At 44.4% G+C, this 21,786-nt stretch overlaps 1 protein-coding gene across 1 annotated transcript in view; it reads left to right on the top strand.

Annotated features, from left to right (window-relative positions):
- BRINP1 (BMP/retinoic acid inducible neural specific 1) overlaps positions 1 to 21,786 on the top strand; it is an 89,589-nt gene that overhangs the window by 7,123 nt on the left and 60,680 nt on the right. The window lies entirely within an intron of this gene.

Genomic DNA, 21,786 nt, shown 5'->3' with positions numbered 1-21,786 from the left:
TGGGGGAGAAGAGTTAATGTTAAAAGACAGTGATTGGAACTGGATGTGTTGCTCGGGGTATTTGCTGGTGACATGGAGGAAGGGGTGATACGTTTTGGTGATGGAGCTGAATCGGGCCTTATTAAGACTGGGAAAAATTGACAAGTGGTCTAACCAAACCAGTAGGACACAGAAGGGATCAGAAAGGCATGGATGAGTGCTATCACTGCTGGGATAACATTTCAGCTGTTGGGGGACATGCAAAGTCAGTAGTCGTCTCAGGACTGACAGTGTCACCAGGAAGCCTAGCTCTTGTGGCGATGGCTGTTTCTTTATTCAGTCATTTTATGCATTTGGTTTTCACGATATTCTGCAGTAATGGAATTAGTTATGAATTGCATGCAAACGTATTTTTTCGGGATTTTTTAGATCTGGTACCACGCAATTTCCTTGGGTGTCTCCAACTTTCTATGAGCAAGAGAAGGAGTGAATAACCATTTCCCATTGTCCATCTCTCCTCTGTTTGTGAATGGATAGACATCAAATCATACCCCTTGTGTAAGTGGCATGCAGGCCCCGCTTCTGCAGGGTATGGAATTGAGTGCTTAGATATTGCTCAAAGGATATCAGATACAGGCTTGCTTTCAAACATGCGCTCAAGTGTCGCTGACCCAGTGCAATCATGACTGCAAAGGGCCTGATTCTGCAACCTGATTCACGTAGACAAATTTTTAATTACAGTCCCATGGACATAATGAAACCTGTTTCCAGGATCAAAGTCTAAGCAACAGCAAATCCATACACATGCTGAGTGCAGAGTGAATCATGTTTATGATCTGCCGGAGTTCAGCTTCTTTGTTCCAAAATGCTGGCCAGGAAAGCAGAAGAAATATTCCCCGGGATATTATAAAGACTTACTTATCATCAGAGGGAGAATCAATGGAGATTGATGGCAAATTAGATGGATACTTGAGACATTAAAAGGAAGGATGGAAAATAGAAGTGATATTATAATTGAACCATATTAATATATTTTAAATGGCTTTACAAATATTAACAAGTTAAATAAGGAAAGTCTGGAAATAATAGTTTATTTAGTCCGGGAAAGCTAGGAGTAAGAAGGGACATTTGGGTTCCAGTACAAAAGTATATGAAGGTTAGAATGAAAAGTGATCAGAAGCATTTTAACGCTTTGATGATACAAGAACAAGGGGACACATCAAAATTAAAGGGCACAACTTTTAAAGCAAATTAAAAGGAAATAGTCCTTTCTTCAGTGTATAGTGAAGCTACACAATTCCCTGCTGCAGGATGTCGCTGAGATGAAAGTCTGGATGGATTTGAAGTGTAAAAGGCTACATAACTTTGTAGCAATTAATAGCATTTGCAGCTCTGCAATCTAGGACAATGGTAATCAGATCTCATGCTTCAAAGCAAAAGCTGACCATCTTCTGGGGTCAGGAAGGACATTTTCTCTCTGCATAGAAAGAACATAATATGGTTGGCCAGGTAATATGACTGGATATGGTCGATCCTGCTAGAAGCTATGTCAGCAAGAGATTAGCAAATTGCTTCTGTGGGTGCTGGATTAAGGTATTATAAAAAGGTTTTCATCAATGCCAGACAGAATATCAATCCAACAATCTCTTCTTCTGTGTCAACTCCCACAAAAGTAATTTCACTGATTACAGCAGATATTGAAGTAGGACATAAAATGGGTGGTTATAAGCAGCGGCAATGACCCTGAGCTGCACGTTTCAGTTTCCTCTATCACCACTGTTATCTGCAGGATGGTGCAGAGCTCAAATGAGCCTGGAGTCTTCCAGTGCCAGGTACTGTGCAGATGCAAGCTCCCTGCCCTCGAGGGCCTGCAGTCCAGACAGAGGAGGAGGAAAAGAAGCAGGGAATGGCGTCACCTCTGCTCAGTTCCAGAGAAAGTGCAGCACAAGGCTCAGGGATCAATTGAAATCCTATTAGAGTCAGTGGAAGCATTTCACTTTGCAGGAATAGGGGCTCAGGCTTGGCCTTGACAGATTTTGAAAGCAGTTGGTGGGAAGGTAACAGAACATTTTAGAAAACAGGACCCTAAATATCACAGTGGGATATGCTGAACACTTGGAAAATCAGCCTCCAAGGTGTTTGTAAAATGTCACCTTAAAGAATTTGCCCAAGCTTACGCAGGAAGGCTGCGTCAGAGATAAATGCCTGGGTGCATTAAATGTAGAGATTTAACCAAACTAGGCTTGTAGGAGTGACAGAGTGGAGAGAGATCAGTTACGGAGCCCATTAGTGTCCCATCTCCTCTCCCCACATTTCCTCTCCAGTGCCACAGCCCCCCGCAGCAGAGGGTCCCAAGGTGCCTCCCCCAGACAGAGGTCCACCCTGTCTGCCATGTGCTGGGCACAGTCCTGCATCCTGCCCATGCTCTTCCACCATCGCTGGGTCCATGTTGGTGGGAGGAAGAAGGAACCTGCCTTTCGCCATACTCTTCCTCTCCTATCAGCCATTTTTTTGCTGTTGCTGAAGACAGACGTTCAGCTGAAGAGAGAACAGGCTGTCGTAAACAGACAGGGGTGTTCAGCTTTGGCAGGTGACACTTGCTGAAGGCCACACGTCCAGTGGCCATAAGCATCTCTAGGTGAGCAGAGAGGAGACTACTCTTCCACGGTTTTCTGCACTGAGGCCGAGACAGGTAATAAAACTGGATTTCCTTCAGAAAGGTGGGAAGAATGAAAAGCTGATGGCTGTGAGGAAAGCATATATACTAGATGAGAGAGATGTGTGATGGGCTGGGAGGGAGGGAGGGGAGAGCTGGCAGGTAGGAACACAAAGTTCACTGGCAAGGCAAGTGTGAACGCTGAGACGAATTGCCACATCGGGACAAATGATTCCTTGGCTTCCTGGATTGCAAACAAGAGAGAGATGTGACCTGCGGGTGCAAGCCTGCCGATGAAGTGTTGTGTAGGTGTGATGATTACTGTGCTTACAGGCTTGGCTGGAAAGGGGAAGGATGGACAAGGGAGCTTTTGTTCTGCAAAATGCATGAGAAAGATGCATGCAAAAAAAAAAAGCTGTGAGGTAGGATTGCAGTTTACCTGCATTATTGGAAGACTGATTTCTGATGAAAGGAGCAGAGAAAGGAGGGGAATAGAATTTTATAGATGGCAAGAATGGGGATCAGAGCTTTAAAATGGCAGTTATGAGTTAGTATTCTTGAAGGATTGGTTGAAATGTGACTGCAGAGACCAGTGCTAGTTTCTGATTTCCAACCATCTACATTTAAAAAGAGAGAGAGAGAGACACCAGCAGACTGGACTCAGTGAAATTCTGCTGGATTTTCCCCAGGGAATGAGAATTGTCCCTGCATTTCGAGTACCTGGAAGACTTAAAACACTGACAAGGCTGAAAGGTGAGGCGAGGGTCGAAAGGGAGAATGGCTGGCAGGAATAAGTAGATTGCAGACTAGGCTGGATAATTCAGGGATCTGTAATAAAACTGCATGGTGATGGATAGTGAATAAAAGACTATAGGTATATTATGGTTTACGGAGCACAGGACAGATGTGTCTCTAAGGAGACTGTGATAAGGAGTGGAAGGTAGCAGCAGACCAGGAGCAGCAGCTGTTTTGGGATGCAACAGCATCGTGTGAATAAAGCAGCGCTGTAGCAAGCTAGTTCAATCCTGATGCTGTCACCGACTTGTTATATATGACCTTGGGCAGGTCACTTAGACTGATATCTTTCAGAAGAGCTTTTTAAATGCATGTGTTTCCATGCATAGGAGCTGAATTTCTTACAGTCAGTGCTGCAGTTCTGAGCCCTCCAGCTCACACAGTGGAAGTGAACCACCCAGGGAACTCGGCTACAAGTTTGGCATGAGGAAAAATCTGTATTTTTTTTAAGAATTCAGCAACCTGTGTCCTCAGGAAATATAGCCCCCCGAAGACTGGCATTGAGCAGTGCTGTGTCTTTACATTTCCAGTGCTAGGCAAAAGCAGCACTGGATTGCATCTATCTCCCTTCCACCCCAGCAAAATGGCGCAACGTTTAGAAATCTGGCCTGAATTAATTTCTCTTGTCATTGCCTAAGACCACTAATGAAGTTGGCTTTTACTGGAATATGTAAGGGAAGAATATGCTGATTGAATCCTTTTCCCTCCCTTGCACACAGATATGGGGCTTTTACTTACACAACACACACGATGAAGTGTGCAAGCGTGCATGTGCACACACACAAACACACACACACACACACACACACACACACACACACACACACGTTGTGCTTTAAGAAGCCCGAATCAAGACTGCCGTTTCAGTGCAGCATATTAGCCTTTTTACCAACTTCAGCATTTGCACTAAATAGCAATTAATGATAAAGCTGCTTACATTAAAAAGAAGAGCAAGAGAGGCTGATAAGTCCTTCCTACCAGTGGATTCTCCTGCAGTGCTTCTCATTACTTTGTTTGTTTTCAAGTTTGAAGACAGAAATTTTGCCCGTGGCATTTTTTTTCTCACTGCTTTTCCTCCAAGGGAGCTCCTTCTGTAGAGCCTTGAGACCAGCGAAATACAGTCCCCAAACCCTTCGTGTCTCAGATAACAGGGACACTTCTTTGATGCGGGGGGCATGACCCTCCCTCAGGTGCCATAATAGAGGTGGACAGAAGGGCTGGGGACAAATACACACTCTGCTGCCCTCGCACAGCATTACTGCTTCTCTGCAGACCTCCATAAATAAGATTTGGAGCTGGGGAAAAGGAAATCAACAGGAGAGCTGAGATATACTCCGGATTTTATTTTTATGTGTAATTTTAAAATTCCAGGCTCTTGAAAAGATATGAGGGCTGATTTCCAGCTCAATAATGCAGTATTTTTTTGGGTAAGATGCTCAGGATGCATTTACACGCCCCGTGTGCACTTGCAGAGTGTCTGAGTGTGCAGTGTCTTCTGGGACAGCGCTGAAGGACTGTGGAAGATGACAATAAGCCGTTGGAGGGTTTGTGCTTGCTCATATTGCCCACAACTGATGTTAATAAAGCAAAATAGACCCAGAACTGGGTTTCTTCTGAGTGGAAGCTTGTTTCCTCCTGAAGAAACCCCAAAAGCAAACTAATAGAAATGCAATGTTTATGGCTAAGGAATGCAGGAGCCAAGTTCTTTGACCATATAGAAACACCCAGAGATATTTAGATGCCTAATTCCTATATATGTGCCTGATTTTCTTTAAATCCACTGGATGCAGGAAACTAAGCAGGTGATGCTTCCCTAAATACCTCTGGGACTGAGATTGCCAGTGGGTGGCTGTGAGCAGGGTCCTACGCTTGAGAGATCAGATGCAGAAATGGATGCCAGACGAAGCCTGAGGAGCAGGATCCCCAGTACATGCTGTTCCCATCCCTGCGTGTCTGTGTCTCACTCAGAGTGCACTTCGGTGGTTCGAATCAGGGATGGCTGATTGCAGGGAGCTATGCCTTTTTTTTTGCTTAATGTCAGATGCACTTGGACCTCACACGTTCCAATTTCCTGTAGGGACCTCACGCCTATTTGGTTACATGTTAGAGACAGTGGTGCTTAAAAAAAAAAAAAAAAAAAGGAGAGCCAAGAGAAGCAAAAAGAAAAAATGCAGAGAAATAGAGGGTAAAAAGGGATGGTGTGACTGTCTTAAAATAAAACAGCATTACATGGCAATTTCTAATGGAAAAAGTAAATCCAGTCTCAGATTATTTCCTGGGAACTTTTCTTTCATTTTTGACACAAGGATTTGCTCATTTATTTTTCTGTAAATCTAATTATTTAACTTTAAATTCTCTGTTGAATGCAGGTTTAGACTAGAAGAGAGCAAAGGACTATGAAAATCATCAGCTTAAGAAACTCACAGAAACTCAGCCTTGCTGAGATCCCTCATGTTGTTATGAAGATCTGACAGACAGCTATTGTAATTCCTCGTAGGGATAGGTGAATAATGATTCTTTTTTTTTTTTTGGTCAGTTTGCTTCTGAAACAAAAAATGAAGGGAAAAAATAATTTTAGCAATTCAAACATAATTGGGATTGGGGGCAAAAATGAAAATACTTTTTTATATGTAGGACTAGAAGGAAAGGAGAATAGAAAATCACCTCAAAACTTCAAATTTTGCAGAAATGCATAGATTTTTTTCTCAACTGTATTATTTAACTTTTTTTAGTTGTTTGGGTTTTTTTTCCCCTTTCCTTCTAGATCCACTTTGTAAACATCTCAATATGGAGCGTTTAACTTAAGAAGTAAGTCATGTACTTTGATTCTTTTAAATTTTTCCCATCCCATTTTTTGTCAGTAACTATCTAATGGATTCAACCTGAATTAATAAACTTTGTCAGTCAATCCCCAAGCACTTTTTTGTGCCTAATTTTAGTATGTGTTAACAATAATGTCTCGCACCTTTAGTGCGTATGATTGCAGTTTCCTTTATGCTACACACAGTTAAAGACAATCCATACCTCAAAAAACATATACTCAAAGGATACACAGCAGTGGGAGATAAAAGGAGAAAATAAGATCTGTCTGAAGTTACAGAGTAAATCTGTAGCAGAAGCATATAGGGAAGCCTATGGTCTTGACTTCCATTCCCCCGCTCTCTCACTAGACTGTGGATTAATTATAAATCTCTTTCTCACCCATTAGATTTTTCTCATACTTCTTCTACTCCTGCACTTTCTCATTCACACCTTCAATTCTTTGTTACTCTTCCTTTAATTCAACTTTCCTTACTCTCCATTTTTGCACGCTTTTCTCTTTTCTCCTTCTCTTCCTCTCCTGTAGAAGGTTCCTAACGAAGTGGCAAGTGTTAATAATGTGTCTTGGCTGTGCCTGCTGTGACGGATAAAGAAGGAGCAAGGTGGGTGAAGGAGAAGACTAGCAAAGAGGCAGGGAAGGGGGTGATCTGAATTGATTTCAGACTCCAGGTGAGGGTGTGCAGGAAGGCAGAGGAACCATCTGTACACTCGGAAACCCTCACTGCAGTGGGAGCACAGAGTCCAAACCAAATGTCTAAGGAGGAGAGCATAAGCATATCTGAAAGGGGGGACTTGTATCCTCAGGGATACAGGAGCCAAAACGAGAGCAGGGATTTACAGGACGGGGAGATGTGTGGGTGAAGGGGAACCAGCAGATTCCTTCTCATTGCTGTGACAGGGCCTCAAACGCGGACGTCTCGCATATGATTTATCTCTACGAGTTTGTGTGCAGGGACTTCTAGTGCTTGAGTAAAATCAGATGCAAATATGCATATTCAATCAGACAGGGGTTACGGGTGCTCTCTGCGCGCTGGGCATTGCATGCTGGCAGGGATTAGACCGCCATCTGCTTGGTACAATGCACATCACAGGGTCGGTACCTGAATCCAGGATGTCGCTGGAACTCCTGCTGACTTCCTCAAGTCCTGCAGAATAACATTTTTGTCACTGGAGCCTCTGTTGTGTGGTTAATGGACAAATCTGGACAGAGCCTATGGATTTAGGGAGGAGAAGCATTTAAGGGGCAGATAGGAGAAGAGGCTGAAGAATCCGTACGTTGGGCTGACACCTATAGCTCCCTGAGGAACACAGGCCAAGCGCACAACAGCTGGTGGGGGGAAACCATGTTGATACCGTGGGAACAAAGATGTTGTCTAGTCTGCAATCCAGGCAGGAGGAGGGAGAAAAGAGAGATGTAAATTAGGAGGAAGCTTCCTCGAGCTGCTTTGGTCCAAAAATATTATACCAAGAATAAAATGTCCAAGAATGGCTGTCTGTCACTGTAAACAGTCACATTAGACATGATAGATAACTTCAGGCTATGTCTTCATGAGCACAGTAGACTCTAAATACCATTCTTTCTTTGGAAACTCCTTCCAAACACCTTTGATTTCACAGGGATAAGCCAGCTAGCTGCATTCCTGTTCTGCATTTGATTTACCACTCACAGAAAATTATTTATCTAGCTAGCTATTTATCATCTAATTCCATGGCTGCAATTGAGGAAAGTCTGTTTATTCCTTTTCCACAGCAGTGTCTCTTTCTCCACAGCTCTGACTAGCTGCTAGGTGCCCTGGGGAATGTCGAAGCAGAATTAATTAATCATGACCAACGATGGAGGTGTTTTTCAGATTTGGATTTGGCCAGCTGATTTCACAGGATCTTTCTGGGAGTCAGGCTGTTGAAGAAACAAATGTGACACCTGCTCTGGATTGCTTTCAGACAGAGTCACTTTGGGAGGCTGCAGAGACATGTAGGATCTGTCAAGCAGTGGGAGAAATCTAGCAGAAGTCAGCAGTGGTGGAGGGGACTGCTCACTCTCTTTGGCAGGACACCATGCCAATGAAACTGTAAACTACATTTTAACATGTCCTGTCCTGTTCCCAGCCTGAAAAGGTGTGAATCTTTTAGCATCTACAAGAAGGTCTTCTGAGCATTCATTCTGAATGTCCCCTTTGGAGCAGGAGCTGTGATGGCACCTGGCACATGCCAAACTGGAAGTCACCCCTTCAGCAGGCCCACGAGTGATGGCAACACTGGCCAACTGTACAGGCTGTGTTGAAGCAGCAGTGTTTGTTTTACAAATAGCTCTGAATTCTTCCAGACCCTCTTCCCTCTCTTTGTAGAGTCTAGTAGAGCATGTACTCTTCTTCCTGGTCAATGATTTCCTCCTGGCAATGGAGAAAGGTCAAGTGTCCATGCCAATTCTTTTTCATCTGTCAGCAGCCTTCAAATCCTCTGGCAATGAAGGGCTAATGATTTGCAGTGTCTGGCATGGATGGGCAATCTCTCCCTGCAGGAACATTCCTCCTTTCCAAAGAGACACCACAGTGTGGCTTGGAGTAATGAAGCATTTCCCTCAAGGACTCTTCCAGGGGGTAGTTCAGTGCTCGGTTGTACTGTTGCTGTCAGAGGGATGGGGCTACAGTATTACGGATGTGTTGATGACAAGGGAGAAGATCAACTTTAACGTAAATAATCCACAGATTTCAGAATTCATCATCCTCAAACATCTTTTTCTGCCTTGAACTTGTTCCATTGTTGCCTAACACAGAAACAAATTGAGGCACTTTTCTCCTTTCCTACCCCAGAGATGAGGCCACGTGTACAGAAATGTTGGCTGGGATGGAGCCATTTGTGGGGTGGGGAGGTGGAAACATCAGCTTTTAATGGAAGTCTCAGACTACAGCAGTACTCACTATTAGCAGAAAGCTGTAATCTATAGTGACAGGCCAGCTGGAGCAACAGTGGATAACCAGGCGAATCTGCATGCAGAGGTGCACTTGGAGCCGTTGCGTGGGGGAATTCAGATTTCAAATTGCAGTGCCTGGCGGTAGAGGCACGTCCCTTTAAGAGGAAAAGCAGACAGAAAAGCCCCCCGCTACTTTAAATAAACCTCCAAAGACTGGGGATGCTTCTTTTTATTCCCATTGCACAGAACACCACGCTCACCCCTGCGAAGCCCACACGGTGCTCAGGACTAACCCCTCTCTCCGAGGGGTTCCGGCAGCCTTGCAATGGGAAGGAGCAGCCCTTCCTGCCTATTTAAACTTTCTTTTAGCCTGATGAAAGGGAGGAGAAGGGAAACGAGGGTGGTCATGCATAGCCGTGCCTCTTGCTCCATCCACCATCACGCCCAGCCTTGTAATAGGGCCACAGGGCCCTGCCTTTGTGTACATTGTTCTCTGCACGTACGCTTAAAATGGACTCTCTGTCCTCTCGCGTTCAGCCCTGCAAAGGGGCACTGGCAGCCCTGCAGCACGCGGACCTCGGTACCGAGACCCGCTGCCCTCAATCTCTTATCGAACTGCAGTGAATGCACAGGAGCCGTTGGGGACATTTTCATCCATGAAATGACAAATCAATAGAGTTGCCTCATTACAGGCTCTGCTCCACACCGCCGTTCTCTCCTTCCCTTTTGCCACTTGCCTTGCCCTTTTTTTCAACCCATTTTTACCACCACCCACGCAGACTTGATGGCGCAAATTCATGGGTAGCAATTCCCCTCTGCTACACACGGAGGAGCAAAAATATGGTTTAAAATAAGAAAAAAAAAAAAATCAGGTCGACTTCCAAGAAAGAGGTGGAATATATCTTTTAAAAGTACCTAAGTGGTTTGGAAGCCAAAGGCCCCAGGAAGTCAATGGTATTCAGACTTTTAAATCCCTGATGCTCATGAAAACTTTACACCCAAATTCTACCCTGGGAAAAATCTGAATTTTCTTTTTTTTTTTTTTTTTAAAACAAGCAGAGAAGTTGTTTTTCTGATGTGCAGAGGGGAGTGGAGCTCTTGCAGTCATTGAGCTGACAAAGCTGCTTGGAAAATGGACATGCTATTTCCTTGGGAAATTCTTGCCTTTTGATTCATGGTTGTGTTCTTTTAAGCTCCAGTTTGAATGAGAACCGTGTTCCCACAAAGCTCTTATGGCCTAAAAATTCAAAAGCAATAATAATTTAAGATCATCAATATCTTCTGTTTCTGTGGTGCTAAAGCACTAAAATGCTATGGGAAATATTTAATATTGTATAATGATAACGTACAATAAATAAAACAACATCAAGTACTTTATGCAATATATAGTATATTTTAAACATATATCAATACAATACAGAATATGTAAAAATGTCTAAACAAATTAATTGAAACAACATAAAAATAATGTGTTTATCTCCTCAAAATGAAACATTTCAGTATAAGTGAAGAGAGAAAATCAAAATGATTTGTTTTGACACTTTAAACATAAAAAAGTTTGTCAAAATTGACATGTTCCCATGCAACGTTTCAATTTCAAGAGAACTGCATTTTCCTGTGAAAAACTGTTCTGTCAAAATTTTCTGACCAGCTCTACTTACAGTCTATCTAAACAGACAAACATCACAGCCAAGACTCTCAAATGCTCCAGGTGGTCAGAAGATAGATTTAGCACAGAGCAGAACAGTCTCAAAGAAGGAAATAAATAAAATTCACAGCTAGAGGTGGCCTTAAACTTGGGTACCAAACTGCTTTAATGCTTGAGATGCTCAGACCTGAGTGGTTTTAGACTTTAATCCTAGCAAGGACTGAGTTCCTTCAGTTTTTAGCAAATCTGTGTTGCAGGATTGGTGCGCCAATGGAAGAGGCTATTTGTGATGGTGAGATGCCAGTGCAGATTCTCAATATCCTCTGGGATTTTTCAGTTCTTGGCATTGGTTGGGGTCTAGCTAGTAAGAGCCCTCTGTGTTTGACAGATTAATACTGGTAAGTATGAGATGGCTTTATTTTCCACACATCCTTCTGTCACAGAGGAAATCCCAGGCTTAGGGCTTAGGGAATAGGCTGAAATGCAGTGCTGCAGGTAGATCGGCTCTGGCATTCGAGGCTGGTGAGAATGGCTTTGGCTACGAGTTCTCCCACCTTCATGATACACAGATTTTAAATCTTCTCATTATATAAATGCAGTTTCAGGTTAATTTGAGCTTCTAATTTAATATGCTGTTCCGAATTAAGAGTTAATATGATATTTGATTATCTTTTTGCAATGAGATCCAACCCAAGGCTCATTGACTTCAATAAACCTTCCAGCAGAACCTGCGTCTGCAGAGCCTGCGTAGATGCGTGCTTAGAGCAGGAGACCTACACTCAAGATTTCTGGCTTCTGTTTCAGAAGCTGCCAATAAAATGATGTTATTTGAGGCTATTACACATTCTAGCTCACATTTCTAGCCCGAATTTAAGCGCCTGTGCATGAATGTGTATGTAACTTCCCCTATATGGGGAGGCAAGGCAGTAGAAGGAGCTGAACCTGGGTGTTTCAGCCTCAGACCAGTGAATCCATCACCAAATGAATCCATCCTAAATACTTAAATCAGTGATTCATGTAACACACCTCTAAGTCACCGGGCAGCATCCATCAGGTACTTGCAGGGGTATCAAGCCCACAGCAGTGAGCAGTTATCCTCACCCTGGTTCTCCTTGCAGCTCTGTTCCTCTGCAGAGGTCTGAGCTGTGAGGGCTCACCTTGCCTCTGGAGTGTCCTGGCAGGACTGTTGCACAAGGCTCTAAGGCAGCGGCTGCAGGAGTTGCTAAATTCACAGGGAGATTTTTATGGCCATAGTGAATTCTTCATCCGCTCAGTGTGATAAGAGAGATGGGTCTGCCCAGGGCTAGAATTTGCAGCCGTCAACAACTGGGGGTCCCTTCTGCCTCCTCTCTTCAGCTGCCCCTGGTTCCTTGGCTTCATCCAGTGTGAATGGTGGCAGAACCTGGTGCCCATAGGAAGCCCTGAGTTAAATGGTGCTTTTCATCCTGGCAGGCAGGGCCGTCATTATCCAAGCAGCAGGAGCTGTACCAAGAGATGCAAAAGCCTGTGGATTTTAACCGCTTCTCCTCCAGTAAGAGCTGAGGAACACAAAAGACCCAGGTCAAGAGTTAAGGTCCTTTCTGAGGGACAAGAAAAACAGGTAGATAAGTAATTTTCAAGGATCATTAGGTAACCTCAGCTTCCTAGCATACCAAAACAAGCAGTGGTAGCTTGTGTTTCCCAAACCCTATGGAGCGGGATCACTCCATATGGCTGTGGTGGTAAAGTCCCTGCCCAGGAATGAACTTCAGAACAACAAAAATATTTCAAAGAATGTCAGGTGTGGGACAACAGTTGACCTTTTGGATTGAACATTACATTATTGCTCTTCAGGGCAGTTTTGGCATTGATTTTTTTTCCTTCAAGCTCTCTGTTTACAGGTTCAAATTGTTGCAATGGAATATATTAGAAAGTCAAGACTGGCACACAGAGCAGAACAGGCATGAAACCAAAAACCAGGGTTTCTGGATTCTGACACAGGCTTCTCTGAACTTACTTTTCAGATGACTGTCTTTCTCAGATTTCCAGTAAAGATTGTAGGGAACAGTATGATTTTTGTTCAGTGTATTGTGCATGGTTTGCAGGTGTTACTTGTTCCAAAATGCAAGACAAGTATTAAATGAATTTGGACATTTCCTTTTATGCATAAATTACAAAATCTATTTTGGCTCAGTCAAAACACACTGTTTAAGAAAACACTTCATTTTGATTTTTAATGTATATTACTCAACATGTAATGAAAAACAAAACACAATCTTGAACCAATCCTTTCCAAACAGAACACTCGACACATTCTGTTCCAAAGAAAAGCTGACTTTATCAAAATGCTTTTTTTCCCCTTAAATCAACAAATTTCTACAAAGTGTTTTGCCTCTGATGAATTGGCATTTTTCTGACATAAAACGAGCAATCCAAAAAAATTCTAAGCAGCTCTGTGGCAAGTCTTAGCTAATTCTGGAATAGTAGCATGAAGGTGCGTAGGAAGGGTACTGCAAGGAGACGTAGCATTGAGCTGGGACTTAAGAGATTTGGGTTGAATTCCTGAAGCAGTTATAAAATGATCTGGGACAAGCCATTAATTTACCCCATGTCTCAATTCCCATTCTGCAGGATGGGAAAAACAGCATTTTCTGATCTCCTAAAGCTACTGCAAGGATAAAAACCTATTAACACTTATGAGATTATTGGACTTTGATATGAGGTGTATAAATTATAGAATCATAGAATCCCAGAATGGTTTGGGTTGGGAGGGACCTTAAAGATCATCCAGTTCCAACCCCCCTGCCATGGGCAGGGACACCTTCCACTAGCCCAGGTTGCCCAAAGCCCCGTCCAACCTGGCCTTGAACCCTTCCAGGGAGGGGGCAGCCACAGCTTCTCTGGGCAACCTGTGCCAGGGCCTCACCACCCTCACAGGGAAGAATTTCTTGCTTATATCTAATCTAAATCTGCCCTCTTTCAGTTTAAAACCATTACCCCTCATCCTATCCCTACACCACCTGATACAGACCCCTTTCCCCCCTTTCCTGTAGCCCCTTTCAGTCCTGGGAGGCTGCTCTAAGGTCTCCCCGGAGCCTTCTCTCCTCCAGCTGAACCCCCCCAACTCTCTCAGCCTGTCCTCACAGGGAGGTGCTCCATCCCCCTGAGCATCTTCGTGGCCTCCTCTGGCCCCGCTCAAGCAGGTCCGTGTCCTTCTGATGTTGGTGCCCCCAGAGCTGGACCCAGCACTGCAAGGGGGTCTCTCAAGATCAGAGCAGAGGGGGAGAATCCCCTCCCTCGACCTGCTGCCCACACTGCTCTGGATGCAGCCCAGCACACGGGTGGCTCTCTGGGCCGCGAGTGCACATTGCTGGCTCACAGTCAGTTTTCCATCCACTAACACCCCCAAGTCTTTCTCCTTGGGGCTGCTCTTATTCCACTCATCACCCAGCCTGGATTTGTGCTTGGGATTGCCCCGACCCATGGGCAGGACCTTGCACTTGGCCTTGTTGAACTCCATGAGGTTTGCATGGTCCCACCTCTCCAGCCTGTCCAGGTCCCTCTGGGTGGCACATCCCTTCCCTCCAGCATGTTGACCCCACCACACAGCTCAGTGTCAGCGGTGAACTTGCTGAGGGTGCCTCGATCCCACTGCCCATGTCACCAACAATGATGTTAAACAATGCTGGTCCCAACACTGACCCCTGAGAATGCCACTCGTCACTGCTCAACACTTGGACATTGAGACATTGACCACAACTCTTTGAGTGCAACCATCCAGCCAATTCCTTATCCACTGAGTTGTCCATCCCTCAGATCCATGTCTCTCTAATTTAGAGACAATACTGAGGAAGACAGAAGACAGAGTTGCATTTTTGTGTAACTGAGAATGAAATTATGGGGAAGTGGACTAGCTGGGACAATAATTTAATAATAGTAGGAATAATTTCAAGTTCAGGGCAGTGTTTAATAGAAATCACTGCTCACCACCCACCATATTTTTTTTTTAATAAGCAGCTCAGAAAAGTGCAATTTATCATTACTATTATCGTCTATATTCATTCTATCTCTGCCACTTCACAAATGAGAGGAGTTCCTCACAAACATCTACAAAGCTAGCTCATTATCCAGCCTCCCTATTTATAACTCTCATTTATGACAATAGCTATCAAAATCTTGCCAACAGTAGGGCTGCTGGTGTGCTGACACCACTGCTCCACAGCCCGCTGAGCGGTATTATCTCACTGTTCCCTTGCGTTCCCCCATCTGTCCCTGGCCATCTGGTGTCCTTGGTCTTCTAATTAGATTGTAAGCTTTTTGGGGCATGGACTGCCTTTCTGGTTTCTGTTTGTACAGCACCTAGCACGATACAATTACAGTCTCAGATGCAGCAGAACTGTCTTCAGAATGTGATACTTCACCACATATCTGTGTGCACATGAAGAAGTTCCTTTTAATTCAGTTCCCAATCTACTGAGCATGGTTAGATGGATCCCCCTTTCCAAGTAGAGCCCTGAACCAAGCATCTGTGGATCCTGGATTTCAGAGCGGTGGCTTTGGCACCTTGGCTAGTAGATTTATGATGAGGACTAATGGAGTTTAATTCCCTCTGTCCAGCACCACCTGATGTTGTGACTTGATGGAGGTTGCATGCCTGCCACAGTTCTTCAGTTTCAAGCCGCCTCTCATCCTCATCATAATAACACCAGTAGTTTATAATTAGCTGAAGTGTGGGGACAAATGAGCTGAAAACAGGTACCTAGTTGTTACCAGTGTGATTCTCGCCTCGCTATAGGCAAGGAGTAATTAGAGTTTCTGCACAAAACCTGCTCCCTTTAGGCTGCTGGTTGAACTGCATTAATAAGGAAGGATTTGTAGGGTGTTTTTGGTTCACTGAATATTCTGACAAGTTGTAAGCAAAGTGTTGACAAACTGAAAAGAAAAAACCTTTTCTCCTCTAAGTCATTTGGGGTCAAAAGAAATATTTTTATCACTGTTCCCTCTTAGGAGGCTGGAAAGACAAATCAAAAAGAGAAAAAGGAAAAGCTCTGGTAATTTCAAATGGAAATCTGGAAATGTTTCCCCTTGGTGCTCTCACAACCAAACCACTGACATCTCCCAATCATTATTCTTTTCAGTATTAATAATTTGGCAAAAGTGAAGTGAATTCATGGACAGTGTTGGTATTTTTGGAGAGGTGTTTCTTATCCTCACCCAAAAATATTTCAGCTGGTGAATATGTCTCAGGTCTAACCACTCATGCATATTTTAAACTGAAATGGTTTAAAGGATAAGTGCAAATTTAGACATTGATCAGTGCAGAACTACCAAGTTTTGGGGAGGAGTTCACCCATCACTGCCTGAAATTGAGAAATCCCACTTCCATAAGGAAATAGCTTTACAATCATTTGGGATTTTACAACGTTGCATGCCGCAGTCATCGAGAAAGTCAGAGCCACTGCTGAATTGCAGCTCCATTTCTGACTCCAGTCAGATATCAGCATCTGTAGTTTGAGCTATAAAGACATCTAGGTCAGAAATGGCCAAATTCTGCTTTCCCAGGGCTCAGGTTTATCCACAGTAGTTCATATGACTTAACAAACCCCAGCAGATTGGCTTCCCCATCCCCTTCCATCCATGTTCCCTATTTTCCCCTGGTCCTGACACAGAAAAGATGTCCTCAGCTTGGTTGGATGGCTGGCCAGCGTTTCCAAAGGACAGCTAAGGCTGCTTCATGGGCGGTAACTGCCTTCCAGCACTTTCATGGGCCATCTCTGAATTAGGAGCAGAACATAAATGTTATTGCTCCAGTTGCACCCAGTGACCTAACACCAGTTAAATCCTAAAGGTGTAGGGCAGTAGTTACCTGTCCAGCAGGAATGTGAGTGTACAGTTAACTTAAAGCAGGGATAGATGACTAAAATCTAGAAGAGCGTCTCCCATACTTAAAATTAAGGATACACTTAAGCTGTTTGCTGAAATGAGGTCAGACGTTCGTCATTTTACAGGGTCGAGCTCTAAACTAACATAAGCTGTTTCATCTCTCCCTTGACACTTCAGTCTTTTACTAATTTATCAGCATCCTAAAGCAGTGTGTGAAGTTGCTGCAGCACAGAAGTGTTTCAGATACAAATAGCGATTGTTAGCCTCTTCCCTCTGGTAAATGGCAGCAGGCAGAAACCTCTCTCAACCTGCCAAGAACCAAATGTGGGACACAAGAAAGAGTTATTGGTGCATGAAGCTTAAAAATATAGAGGACTTATTTCTTTACTGCAAATAATGTGCTCACTAATTTCTCTTTCCTGAGTCTGCATTTCTGGTGGAAATAGTTTGCAACAATAAACATGAGAAAACAGAGGGATTTGTGCAAGATCAATTTGAATCTAATAGGAGGGATAAATGAAAGGTACAGAGGTTAGAAGAAAGGTAGAAAATTCCAGGAGGCAGAGGGGTAGTGCAGTGTTCATAGCAAGCGATGGAGAATCAGAGCTGCATTCTACCTTCCTGTTTATAGCAGCGATCTGGGGCTACACAGCCTCCCTCGTATGGAACAGACTTTGCAGTATCATTCTGTGAAAAATCTATCATTCTGAGCTATCCCACTGTATAAAAATTACCTTTTAAGTGGCTAAGTAGACACCCAGCTTTATTCCTTTCTTCTTATTTCAAGAAACAATGGGAGTAACAGCACTTGCCTGCCTTACTAGAGTGCTGAGAGCTTTAATTAATGTCTCTAATTCAATTTGAACTCCTTGGATAAAAGGCGCTGCCTTGTGACAGCAAAGGTATTGCCTAAAATAGAATATAATTAACACACAGATATCAATCACGATGAAATTAAGTGTACATTCAAATACAACTTGCACTTTACAGAAAGTACTTGCCTATTTTTCCTCCAAGAATCCTGAAGACTCATAAGACAAGTAACATTTCATGTTCCGGGCTGAATTCAGATTAGAACAGGCCATCTTAAACCACCTAACAAACTAACAGATTTCTCCTTTTGCACTGATGGATGTGCCTTCATGATGGACGATGCTGGAAACCGACTGTAATGTGACTCAGAATCAGAACATCTAACATTTTTTTCTCCTAGCACTTATTTACTGTGAGCTCTAGCCTATGTCCTAGCTCGCCCACCGGATCATGTTTATTAACAAATGTGACAATTGCATGATCATGTTTGTTGACATGAACCAGAAGGACCCAGATCACTGCATTGCTCTGTAGTGCTCCTGAGTGGAAATGGGCTTTGTAGCTTGGATTTTTTTTAACTGCTGCATTACAAAGCTTGCTGACACTTTGAGATGGTTGTCATTCATTGCTTATAGGACAGGAACCCCTAGGGAGCCATGTGGGCAGCGGGACTGTGTTTTGCTAGGTGCTATACCCAGATGATGGCCTCTCCAACAAGTTCATGGTCCAAGTATTCAAAAAAATACTATTGTGTTCCACGATGATAATTGGAAATTGGATAATTTGCATTGCCCAAGATCATAGAGGGTGTCTGGGGCAGAATTGAGCAGAACGCTGGATTCCCAGATCAAAACCCAGTGTCTGACTCCACCAAGCCTCCCCTTCAGTGCAGAGATTGCTTCTGTGCCAGATTTAGCTTTTAGCTAGTCTTGGGTCTCCTACCCAAGGGCTATATACTTGGACGCATTGCCTCCCTTCCACTTCTTCCCCCGTCCATTTTGTAAAATCCCCAGAACGTATCTTACATCAGTGGAGCCCTGTAAAGACACCTAACAAATTAATTTCAGATTCAAACTTGTTAGGAGCTAGATTGAATACACCTCACAATATTGCCTTAGACACAAAATAATCCCACTTTAGTAAGCTTTATAGCTTCCATGGGGACCAGCCCCGTGGTGTGTATTAATCTTTAATGTGAAACAACATCTCGACAGCAGCTACAGGGGGGAAAAAGATACTACTAAAAAATTAAAGTTGATGGTGTGATAGTTGTCTAGACCCAGTTGCGCTCTACCATCCCCCATTGCCGCAGGCACCATTCCCTGCTCTCAGCACTGATACAGCCAGGTTCCAGACTGGAGATGTGTCCATTTCTTCTAGAGATCTCAAGGCACATTCTCCCCATGTCTTAACCCTTGGTTAAGAGCCATCACAACTCTAATCATCCCGTCTCTAACTTTGACCTAAAAGGAAAGGAAGGGAGGATGAAGAGGTGCATGGGGGGAATTAGTGAATATCTCTTCTCCTTTATAAGCTGATATTTCCCCAATGTATGATGCTGGCATGTGGGAGGACACACTGGGATTTCTCTGAAATCCATTTCATTTGGCTCTTCTCATATTTCAGTTTGTACTTGCACTGTTCTGGGAACTGGAGGGGAGCTATCACTCCACTTCGGTATGTAAAAGCTCCCTTCCTCTCTTTGCAATAGAAATTCAATAGAAAGTGAAATGTTTAAAGGAAAACTGATCCAGGCTGGCTGATGAAGGAAGTCATTATGGACGAGTTTAATGAACAGACAACCAAGCGAGTTTGGACAATGTGTACAGAACAACTGATCGTTATCAGCAGCAAATCTGCATACCCGCCTAATGGCAAATATGCTGAGTTTGCAGCTGCTTACTGTGAAGGGACAACGCTGTAGATCTGCAAAGAGCAGCAAGGCAGAGAAGTAGCCTGGATGGAGAAGCAGGAGAAATGAACTTCTGAACTGGAATTTGGAAATGCTGAGGGTGGGATGTAGCTGGGAGTATTTCCCAGTAATCACCTCAGGTTCATGACCACCGTGAGTGGAAACAGAGATGTACTGTAGACCACCTGGAATATGCTCTATTCCCCTCAGTGTGGGGCTAGAAACTCCCCAAACCCCGGTTTTGTAAGGTAAAGTAGAAACAGTCCTTTCTGAGAGGCGAGGAACTAAAGCACTGGGAACTGCCACATTTATGGGTGAAGTAGGAGTCAGTGGTGAAGGCTAGTATTAAATACATGCCTCCAGAACAGGAACAACCTCCTCAGTCAGGAGCTACAGGTACCATTAGGTTTAATAACAGTAATATTCTATCTGCAATTAGAAAGAAGTTTATATGTGCCCAATAGAAAAAGCGAACATTCGTTGACTTTCCCATACTTAATTTGTTTAATTTCTTCATGTAATGCAACAGCAGACTGTCATTTTTAACCAGACTTACACAACTCCATTTTGTCAAGTGCTGCTGAGCTCACTGCAGCTCCACAAACACATGCTGTGCACACGTGCAGACTCCCACACACTCCGGCGCGCACACACACGCTTGGCACTTGTGCTCCCTGTCACACTCCGGGTTCAATCCACCCGCGCAGTAGACACGCGCGCTTGCTGCAGCTTTGCCATGCTCCCGGTGAAAGCTCTTGGAGCACGGGAGACAGCCACACCGACCACAAATGCTGATGTCCTCTGGTCTATACTATGCTGCTTACTACGCTGCTATACTATGCCGAGGTCTCCCGTTCACACGCAGCGCTGCAAACGTGCACGGCACCTCTAGCACACCTCAGTTTGGCCTCTCCTATGCTCTTAGTGAAACCTTTTCTCTCTGGGAATTACAAACGTTTACAGTGCTTATGGTGGACTCAGACTCAAAACCAGAAGGGTTTTCTGGAGATGTACAAATAAGCCTGACACTAAATCTCACTGTAGCAGAGCTCTGCATAGCTTAATTTCTCCCGCTTTAAAGAGTAGCTACAGTCTCTCTGCACTATATTCTGCAGAAATAGGTGGGTATCACCTGTCCTGAGGACAACTTTTGGCCAGGTTTGTGCTCCCAGAGTGGGGAATGCAGCCTCAAGATCGCTCTGCCTGCCCAGGCATGCCCACTGTGTTGGCACATCCTCCACAAAACTCAGCAAGGCAGCCAGATGGACAGGAGGTGGGCAGGAGGAGGAACACGTCCTGCGTACGGAGACGACTTTTTCAGAGCAGCATCAGCAACTTCCAGCGAGGAGGAGCACAACCCAACGCGCTGGGCTGCTGTTGCAGCTGTGTTGCAGTAGGAAGCAGAAGGGGCGGGGGCCCACGCCAGGCGCAGGGTGCCAGCTAAGCAAGCTGCTCACCTTCCACCAACGGAGCACACGGCTTCCTTTGGAGAGGGGCATCGCGCCAACAGCATGACTGCGGAGGCGGATGATCTAATGACTGAAACGCTGGAAATGGGAGTCAGGAGGCGAGGGCTCTCTTCCAGCTGTATCTGTGGCTTGCTGCGTAACCTTTGGCAAGGCATTTCACCCCTCTGTTTCCCTTCCCACTCATCATATGTCTTGTCTGTTTAGCCGTTAAACACATCGGGGAGAGGAGCTGGCTTGTCGCAGGGCTGGCCGCAGCCATCGTTTGACAGGGGGGTGCAGCAGGACAGCGGCTCTCCCACCACGTGAGTGACAGCGTGCCCTGCACCAGGTGGTGTGAAGCATCCCCTTAAGCTCCCTAGTAAATCTCCCACACTGAATATGCATGTTCAGTACATCACCCCGCAGAGCCTTGATCTTGGGAAAAGCCTTGAGGTCCTACCGTAATAGAAACAGCAACAGACCCTGTCCCCCTCCGCCAGACACACCTCCCAAACACCCAAGCAGGAGAGCAGGTTGAGGTGATTTTTATCTTTCAAAGTTTGGCAGGATTTCATAGTCGTGTGTGTGTGTGTGTGTGTGTGTGTGTGTGTCCACATGTGCTTGTCACTGAATCCTGGGTAATTATTTTGTTTTATTTCTTTTTTGGCAACACTTTAAAGCAAGAGCTGAGTCTTTATAGATTGCTCAGGTTGCATGGAGTATGGATTACAGATCATCAGAGAGACATGAAAGCAGAAGACACGTTTCTCTGGCACAGCATTAAAGGGACAATAAAGGGGTAATTGTAGCCTAGGGTGCAGCCACCTTCTGCGCCCAGTCTTCACTCGCCTTTGCGGCACTGCGGAGAACTTCACGAGGGAAATGATGGAAAAGCTGTGGTGAGGATGTCTCAGGTCAGGACCTGGTTATTTCAAAGGTGAT

The sequence above is a fragment of the Strix uralensis genome, chromosome 21, assembly GCF_047716275.1.
Source record: "Strix uralensis isolate ZFMK-TIS-50842 chromosome 21, bStrUra1, whole genome shotgun sequence".
Classification (NCBI taxonomy): domain Eukaryota; kingdom Metazoa; phylum Chordata; class Aves; order Strigiformes; family Strigidae; genus Strix; species Strix uralensis.
This window is presented reverse-complemented; position numbering and strand designations above follow the sequence as displayed.